Below are 10,203 nucleotides of genomic sequence, written 5' to 3' on the forward strand. Positions count from 1 at the left end.
AAATTCAGATGTATAAAAGGAAAATTATTGACATCTTTTCATTTGAAACCACACTGTATTAATGTTAAATCATTCTATTAACCTGTCATTAATGTTATTTTCCTTCTAAATAAACCTGTTCCACATTTACAGTTATATGCAGCTATACTGCATTCTCTGTAAAGCACATGTTAAGTTCATAAAAAAACAACAAAACATGTCGTTTGGCCAGAGGTGTTCAATTTTTTGCATATGACTGAACATGATTTGCAAAGAAATGTCTGAAATTCAAATAGCTGCTACGGCTAACATTAGCAGTAGTAATGGAGCAGGCTTCATTTATTAACAGTGCAGTTCCAAGCTTAATGGGAAAGCAAAGTAGAGTAACGCCTTAGTAAGAGTCTTATTAGGCAGTCAAGCTCAGTGCACATGTTTAAGAAACACTTGGAAACTTAATTCTTTAATTTGCCTTTTAAATAAATTTCTATATCTGCCTTTTTCATTTATATTTGTAATTCGATCTCTCATTGCTTCAGATGATTTAATACTCTTAACTTTCATTTATTTAATTCTTTATTTCCTATTGCTGCTTTGATTTTTTTCTATTATTGTTAAGCTTCGTCACCTGTTTGTAAAGCACTTCATGCTACTACTGGTATGAAAAGTGGTCTAGAAATAAAGTTAATAGTATTTTATTAGTAACAGTGAAACTGAGTTGAAAGAATTTGAAAAAACTGCGAAAATCTCACCTGTTCTGTATTTAACATATCATTTTTTTTTAATTAGGCGACCCTTATTAGTCCCACAACAGGGACATTTAACTTCCGTGTTTTTAACCCCATTCATGCAGTGAAACACCACATACACACTAGTAAACACACACACTAGGGGACAGTGAGCACACTTGCCTGGAGTGGTGGGCGGCCCTATCCACGACACCCAGGGAGCAGTTGGGGGTTAGGTGCCTTGCTCAAGGGCACTTCAGTAACATACTGTCAGCTCAGGGGATCGAACCAGCGACCTTCTGGTCACAAGGCTAGGTCCCTAACCTCCAGCCCACGACTTTAGGACAGTGAAAGCACCCATACTTTTTTACTGAAGTCCATTTGTGACCTTTGTATGGAGCCCTGCTGGTGACATCCCATGTAAATAAAAATAATGCATGGCCACACCTTTTTAACACGTGGGAGTGAGATCCTAATGCGTGGCCATGACTTAGTAAGACATGGGAATGACATAATTAAGACGTAGTCACAACTTAGTAAGGCGTGGGAACGAGATCATGCCTTATTAAGTTTTGGCCACACATTTGGATCTCGTTCCCATGCCTTACTAAGTCGTGGCCGTGACTTAATTATCTTGTTCTCATGCATTACCAAGTGGTGGCCATGCATTATTTTTATTCATACAGGATGTCACCAGTGGTGCTCCGCACCTTTGCATATTTTTACGTATGAATATTTTTATGTATGGATCGTTTTCCATCCTCTCTTTATCTCTTAGAATTACACAGGCTTTTTGTTGATGACCCTTTAAGACTGATGCATGCAAATGAGCTCTGTTCTGATTGGCTGTCCTGTATTCTGCCTCATTCAAAAAGCAGTCTGTGCTGAAAGTCTCCTTATATCTTCACTGTAAATGGGCGGGGCTAAACTGCTGTAGGCTGAACAGATAGATTTTATGCGCTGGGCAGAGGTACATTTTGAAACGCCAACAATGTTTACATATTACATCAAACTTTCATTTCAAATGTTCCTTTAAATATTCCACCATCTTCATAAAGCAGTATTCCTGTATCAGCCAAATGGAGGCAGCACGAGTTTGGTCCTTCAAATCAGAGCAGAGAAAGCAGGGCCCTATGGGGAGGAGTCGTGTTGTAATGTGGAGAAGTTGTAGCATCAGCAGCCTGGGTGCACACAGAGAAGCACGTATACTAACTTCCCCTTCGCTCCTGTTAATTATCGCAATTTCAAAGGCATTTTCAATCACCGCTGAAACACCTCAGCTTGAGGCTACCTGCTCACTGTAGTATATTGCAGTGCTGCAAGTGATATGTGTCAAGTCAGAAGATATGTTTAACATCATCTTTAAAGCGTGACCTTGAGTTTTTCTTTGACATGAAAAATATTAAGCTGAGTGGTTTTGGCCCTGAGGCTGTAGCGAATTTAGACCTGTTGCCCCCGTCACATAGCTGCAGAACGAGAGTCTCAGTGAATGGAGTGCAGTAAACCTGTGATAAAATCACTGCTTCGCACAACTTCAAGAGGCTTCTTGCTTTTATAAAACACAATACAACATAAAATATAAAACATTCTTTCAATAATTTTTCAATAATCAATTTAAATCATCATTGAACTAGTTTAAGTTATCACTACTAATACATATTTTCTCATCTAATAATGAACATATCATAATATCACAGCATTTAATGCAAAAACCTTTGCTTTATAAGTAGTTTTCACTCACTAAATTACCACCATGACAGCAACGCTAACTGCAATTATCAGTCTTTTTTAGCACCAAGCTTTCCTTTCCTTTTCCCACGCTGGGGCTGAATCTCAAATCGCTCCATACTCCCTACATAGTACACTATGTATGAATGAGAACGCTGGCTCCTGCACCCAAACAGCACATGATACATCAACACATAGTCATTTAGAATTCAGTGCAGTTCCACACTGGTCAAACAGTGCACTAGCCAGGAAAACTTAAACAGTGCCCAATATAGGAGGGTGGGACTTGTTTGAGATTCAGCCTGGGTTTAATGCTACTTAAGGCAGATGTGACTAAAACAGTGACATGCAAAGAGTGAAAGTCATTAAAGTGACACATTCTTTAGTCTTTATATTGCAGTTTTGCAGAGAATTACGCATTATGAATGAGATCGTTCCAGTTCCAAAATCTGATTGGCTGAGCCACATTGTAAAATACACAATACATGCACAGCAATGACTGCCTCAGGACAACTGAACTCTGTATCACTGCACCGTGTCATGAAAAGTCCTTGTGCTGTGAATGGAATAATCTTCAATGCTAATGCAGCTCTCATGGACCACCGAGTGCCATTTTTTGTTTCAGCTGAGGGGCTGACAACTTATTTTCTTAACTAGAACTAAGCTGGTCAGCTAGCTAACAGGCTGAAAGATAGAAAACAAGCTAAACAACTCCATTATTAATAGCACAGTCTTGAATTACTATGTGATTCACTCACCTGCATTATAAAAGACTAAAGAATGTCAATTGAATTAATTACACGCTTCAAATATCTGTGTTTTTGTCATATCTGCCTTAATAGTCTCAAGTTCAGGCTGAACATCAAACGGCTCCGTACTCCCTAAAGAGTGTGCTATGTAAGTTTTAAGATTCTAGCTTCTACAGCCAATTATTGCACTATTTACCAACTATGGATGTGTCTGAGTCCCAAATGACTATTTTGGCTATATTATGGCTTTATTATGGCTATATTATGCACTGTTGGGGTGCAGTATTGAAATTCCTACGTAGTGCACTATGTAGGGAGCAGAGAGACATTTGAGATTCAGCCCCAACATAGCAAGAGGGGCACCATGCTTATAAATGCAACATTTTTTGCTTTAAACAGTGCTGTGTTATCATATGTTCATTATTATGTGACACAAAGTTCATTAAATGACCACAGTGTACAGTGATGGGAGACCGAATGTTCTTCTCTGCATTCAGCAGTCCATACTCTAAAGGAACTACATTTCTTGGTGGAATACTCGTTTACATCACTTACTATTAACAATAACTTTAATTATTTTTTTAAAAATTGTGTATTTTATCATATTTTATGTTGGCCAGTGTTTTATAAAAGCAATAAGCCACTCAAGACCACGTGTTACTGTGATTTTATCATGGAGAAGCGGTTTATAATGATAAAATTGCAGTAAAGCACAGCCTCTGGTGGCTAATGGCTTTAACTAACCAGACTAAATTTTAAAACAGCTGGCTAGTGTATGGTACAGTAGAAGAGCGCTTATGCAACTGCAGGCACTTACAGTGGATTTTCAGATACATATTAACATTTTTAGCTTAATGCACAGAGGACAGTTCAATAGTCTCATAACGCATGTTCACCTATAAAATCGTTGGTAAATGTAATTAATGAAGCATATTTTGTGTCAAAACTCCAGTTTTATTCATGTCCCACACCTCTGATTTACATATTCAGATACATAAAAGGAAAACTAAAAATAACACCTTTTTCATTTCGAAACTGCACTGCTTTAATGTTAAATCATGTTACTGACCTGTCAATCGTACTATTTTTCCTCTAAATATGCCTGTTCCACATTTGTGGTTGTATGCAAAAGTTTAGGCACCCCTGGTCAAATACAAATGAAGTGAAAATAAGTTAACACATTTAAAAAAATAACACATTTTAATGCACAATTTCTGTTTATTTGCTGAATTTAACATATTGGGGGAAAACAAAAACATAAATTTAGCCTGTGCAAAAGTTATACCATGTTTTTATTTTATGTTTTAGTTTTTTTTAGTAAACTCAGCAAATAAATAGATAAATAAATGCAGAAAAATGCCATATTTAAGTGTGTTCTCTGTAAAGCACATGTTATTTCTTCATGGAAGACCGAACATGATTTGCAAAGAAATGCCCAAAATTCAAATAGCTGCTACAGCGAGCACCAGCACTAGTATTGTAACAGGATATATTTATTCACAGTGAAAATCCAAACTTAATGGGAAAGCAGGGTAACCTTTTATTAAGAATCTTAGTGGTATTACCCCTGTGGCTGTAGCTATTTTAGACTTTTTGCTTCCTGTTACAAAACCACTAAGCAGGTGTCTTCAGGTTCTGCCTGTCTCTGACAGTCTGGATGACTGAAGGTTGAATAATGGCACAGGGCACACAGTGGTCAGCTTTGACATTTATCAATCACTCTTGCCTGAAAAACTCATCAGTCACTCTTGTTTGTAGACAGACGCTATTTAAAACATGTGACTCCAGCAGAAAACACAGACTCTGTATGTGCAGCATACATTCTAAGATTCAGTGTCACTGAAATAACTGAAATGAATTAAGGGAACAGTAAAGGAAACTTTAGAGCAGTGCACTTCACAAAGATGATGAAGTTGTGATGACATCTTGATATGTTAATGCTAATGCTAACACTACATACAACACTACTCACTACATTTCACTACATTTTGAACAGTATGTTTCTTAATGTTATTTTTTTTTTATTGCCAAAAGCACTCTAAAGCCCTATTGGAGCTGGATTAGCTTTATCTGGTGAGGTGCTGTAATTTGAGTGATTACTGGTGGGATCCATGATTTTAATCCAGTATGAATGAAGTTTGCTAAATTATCACTCCGTCGTGAATTACCTTCTACAATTCATCAAACTTGGAGCTGCCCTGGTAACAGTAGCTCTGTTCAAAATTAACATCACGGTAATGTAATAACAAAACCAGAGAACAGAAAACAGCACCTCCATTTCTTCTTTTTGTCACACCCTGAACAGTCTAACAGCTAAAATTGTTAGTTTGACTCAAATCCTTAATCCTCAAGTTCATGACAACACTACTGAAATCCACAACAATTTGGTGTAAATTCCCTCCAATACGCTACGATTATGCACCCCCTTTTGGAACTGCTGTTGATAACAGGCGTCACTCCACACTGAAAAGAGATGTGACATTTTTTTTGTCATGTAGCGGCACAACATGTTGCTATTGTTAAGAGGTGTAGTGCCGTAATGCTGAGGTTAATGTCCACGCAATGAGGTTTGGTCCAGGCTGTTTGGGGTAAGGAGGCACGGTGGCGCAGAGGGTAGCGCTGTCGCCTCACAGCAACAAGGGCCTGGGTTCGATTTCTGTGTGGAGTTTGCCTGTTCTCCCCGTGTCTGGGTGGGTTTCCTTCCGGGTGCTCCGGTTTCCTCCCACAGTCCAAAACATGCAGTCAGGCCAATTGGACATGGTAAATTGCCCCTAGGTGTGAATGTGTGTGTCTGTCTGCCCTGCGATGGACTGGCGACCTGTCCAGGGTGTATCCTGCCTTCCGCCCAGTGACAGCTGGGATAGGCTCCAGCACCCCACCGTGACCCAGAAGGATAAGCGGTTTAGATGATGGATGTATGTTTGGGGTAATTCAGGGAATTACTCAAATATTTAATGCTAAACAAATTGGCCAGTTGATATGTACAGATTACATTACTGGGCCTCCTTTTAAAACTAATCCAGCTCCAATAGGGCTTAAGACATGCCTTAAAGCTGATGTTTCCTAAAATATCCAAAAAATTCAGAGAGCTAGTATAACTAGCAGGAGCACAGAGCAGCAATGGCAGGATTGCGCAATATATTAGCCAGTTGCTACCACAGAGCACAATGTTTTAGTATAGACCTTCTCTGAATGTTTGGAATGTTTTTAGCTGTTTTTCTACTTTTCAGCATCGTCAGCTGTTTTAGCAGTGCAGCCACCTCACTGCTATACAAATAGGACTCTGATACATGTAAGAGATAAATACAGGGGTGTAGAAGAAAACAGAAACACCTTCATATGAAATATTCCTACTCTTTGGCCATTTTGTCAGAAACACCTACCGCTTTGTACGTTTATAGTTACAGACTGTAGCCCATATGTTGATGCACAGTTTATCACCAACCCCCCAGCACATTTAGCAATGGAAAAGTGACCAGACACTATTTGGATGGTGGACCATTCTCTCTACAGCAGTGACACTACAGTGTTGGTGTCACAGTTGTGCTGAGAATGGTCAACCATCCAAATAATGTCTTCACAGGTCCATTTCCATTAATGATAGGGGCTGATAAACTGTGCATTAACAGATGAGCTACGGTCTATAAACTGGGCCTGGGCACCTACACAGGCCCAGATTAATAAAACATAGCACCAGTTTCACGTGACAATAAGAGCAAATAATGTGCTGGTTTATCTCATTTAAATATGGTTGTACCAATTTGTAACACAGCACAGTCATCTGGTGGCAGTTTTCCAGGTAAGAAGCCGATGTGAACTGAGTGATATTTTCTACAGTGTTTCCAAACATGTTTGGTCACACATACAACACTAGTTTTACTACGCTGTTAGAAATAAAGGTTCTGTTCAGGTACATTTTTCATTCATCAAGGTATAAACAATGTAAATGTTCCCTCAAAGGTACAACAGTGGTTTTAAGGTTTGTGTACCTTAAATAAGTTTCTCCAGGTGAAAAGTTTGTATTTGTACCTTTTCATAACCAAATGTTTTAAAACAGAGCAATAAAGTAAAAAGCCTGGAGGTGAGACGGGGTGTGTGGAGTATAATTTTAAAGGATTATGGTACAATTATGTTCCCTGACGGTTCCACCCCAGTAACAACAGGGGTACTGCCCCACTGACAGTTTCGTACCTTTATTTCTGAGAGTGTGGTAAAAATTCATTTCTTAAAAAACTTCAAAAAACAGATTTTTTTACTAGTCAACATTTCATTTTGAATTTTCACATGTGCAAAGTACCTAACCACTCAAAATTTATGTTAGTACAAATTTTTACTGTCAATATAATGACCTGAAAAAAGGCTTGATTTATTATTAGTGTTATTATTATTATGATGATGATGATTATTATTGTTATTATTATTGTTGTTGTTGTTGCTGTTGTTGTTGAATTATTTGATTTAGAAATGAAACCTCACATAAATATCATTACAACATTATAATGTACTTCCAATAAAAGAAAATAAATGAATATGATTCCAACGATGAAAAGTTTAATTTTAAGATGTTACAATTCATTTTTTATAAATATCATTTTTTATAGGATATTTTTCTGATAAATAAACTCTGTTTCTTCATTAAAAGTTAACAGTATCTTTACCAAAACAGTCGACTATTATTTGTTATTTTGTAAACCCTCTGTACGTCTGTATGGTTGTTGTGTGTCTGCGCCACATATGGTTCTGATCAGATTTAGGGTTGTTTGACATCACAGCCGTGAAGTCTTGGTGTTTGTAATGCTGTGCAAATATAAACAGACAAATATAAATACCAGTAGACATACAGCATGGTGCCAAAGTCAGAGACCAACGTTCACTTACTTCATTTCCAGTCAGTCAAGTACAAGATATTCATTTTTCAGTGTCAGGAAATATTCTAAAGAGTCTTGCCCTCAGTTTTTAAGGAAATCTGCAGGAAACTCCACAACTCCAAAGTTCAGTCTTAGAGGTGGGTTGCATTTTTGACTCATGATGGAAGTTATCCTAATTACAAATCAGTCCATTAAAACCTCACTCCATATCTCAGATGTCCAGTTCTGGTGTTCACATGCAAATGGTGGTCTACTAGGTCTTCTTTGGTGGTCAACCAGATTGTCCAGTAGACCCCACAAGTGGATAATTTATATGCAGTCTCCTCAGAAATGTCAATTTTTTGTTCTTAGTAAGGAGTGCATATCGCTGTTGTCAGAAAAAAAACCTCATATCTTCAAAATGGTAACTTTACAGCAGAAGTAAAAACATACTTTACTTTAAATGTAAATCAATGGAACCAGACATTTACCTACAGTGTAAAGGGCAACAGACATTTTCAAATTAAGTCAAAAACTGAAAAACATCAAAAATGGAGATACGAGGTTTTGTTCTGATAGCAGCGATAAAAAAAAACAACGAACACAACTATAACTTTTTCGCATATTGTTGCATATTGTTGCTCTCAAGGAAAAACGTGTTATGCTTTTACTTTTCTGGCTGATTTAAAACTCTAGTTACCCTTTGCAGGTCATAATAAACGGACCAATGAAAATGGTTCAAAATTACTTCAAAATTAATTTCCTTACATTAATTTAAATTACAAGTTCTCCTGTAAAGTTACCACTTTGGAGATAAGTGATTTTATTCCAGCAGCATTTGAGGGAACGTGTAGATATATGATGTTATATACTATCCTCTATAAATATGAATACAAAAATATGGCTGTAAGTAGGTCTGCAATATCACAGAAACCTGTAGCACAAACAGCACTGAGGGAGGTGAGGAAACAAGCAGGAACCTTTTCACAAAAGGAGGTATTTTTAGCACCAATTAGAGTCTGGAAACAAATTCATTCGTCACGTGTCATCCTTCCTGTTTTACACCAGCCACAAGTGCAGAGATGGGCACGCACATAGACAGGGCTTGGAAAGACTTCTACTGTGACTGGAAATTTCCATGCATGAGCCATGTTTCTATGCTGCTTGGAAAGGCACTTTTGTGCTGCACTTCTTGATGTAGAGTGGACAAAGGCCTGCATTAAAGGAAAACTCAGACATTTTTCAACTTAATCTCGATCTGCTGCATTTGTACAGCATGGTCTATTAGCACAGACGGTAATTTTAATATGTTTATCTATACTTGGAAAAAAGCAAAAAACGTGTTGACTCAAAACACACTTATAATAGAAACCAGTGGGCAGTTGCTTGAGTGTCTGGTTTCTATTATAACTATGTAAAGTCAATGGGGTTTTCTGTTCTTTTACTAAGTGCATGGAGAGTATTGAAAGTATCGTCCATGATAATTTACCGTTTGCTGCAGATGCAGCTGATAGAAGCTCTGAAAGCTGTCAGAATCTCTGAAGCATTCCTTAAAGTACTCACTCGATGGGTCATTCTACAGAAATGTCCACTTCTTTATCTGTCCATAGGAGTCACTGGTGTTACTGATCCTCATTGGTGTTACACATAAGAAAGGTAACACCAGAGACATTTTTAAGGAAAAATGCATTTTACAAAATGTCTGCTACAGAGCATCAAACCACATGTTGTCAGTCATGGAATATCCACTAAAATATGTAATTTAATCCATTCGTATTCTATTTTTTCACAGTTACCTCAGAATAAAGTCGGTCACACCAGTGACTTCAGCTAAAAGCTTCATATGAAATCATAAGCTAAATGAGAAAATCTCTGATAACTGAAAGACACAGTGGACTCACCATGTGCTTTTCTTCATAGATCCTCAGAAAACAGGGAAAAGGAAGTCGAGTGATGTCATCAGTGTGATTTTTATTTCAAAATAAGAGATTTTTTGTCACGTAGTAACACCAGAGACACGACTCCTGGGGACAACAACTTTCATTACATATTTTATAATATTTATTTGGCATTTATTTTGTTTATGTCATTTAATTCATAAATTTCATAGTCATGTATAGATTATTTTAGTTAAAATTGCAGAAAAACATATTTTTTTTAAATGTTCTCAAAATG

The sequence above is a fragment of the Colossoma macropomum genome, unplaced genomic scaffold (assembly GCF_904425465.1).
Source record: "Colossoma macropomum unplaced genomic scaffold, Colossoma_macropomum, whole genome shotgun sequence".
NCBI classification, from domain to species: domain Eukaryota; kingdom Metazoa; phylum Chordata; class Actinopteri; order Characiformes; family Serrasalmidae; genus Colossoma; species Colossoma macropomum.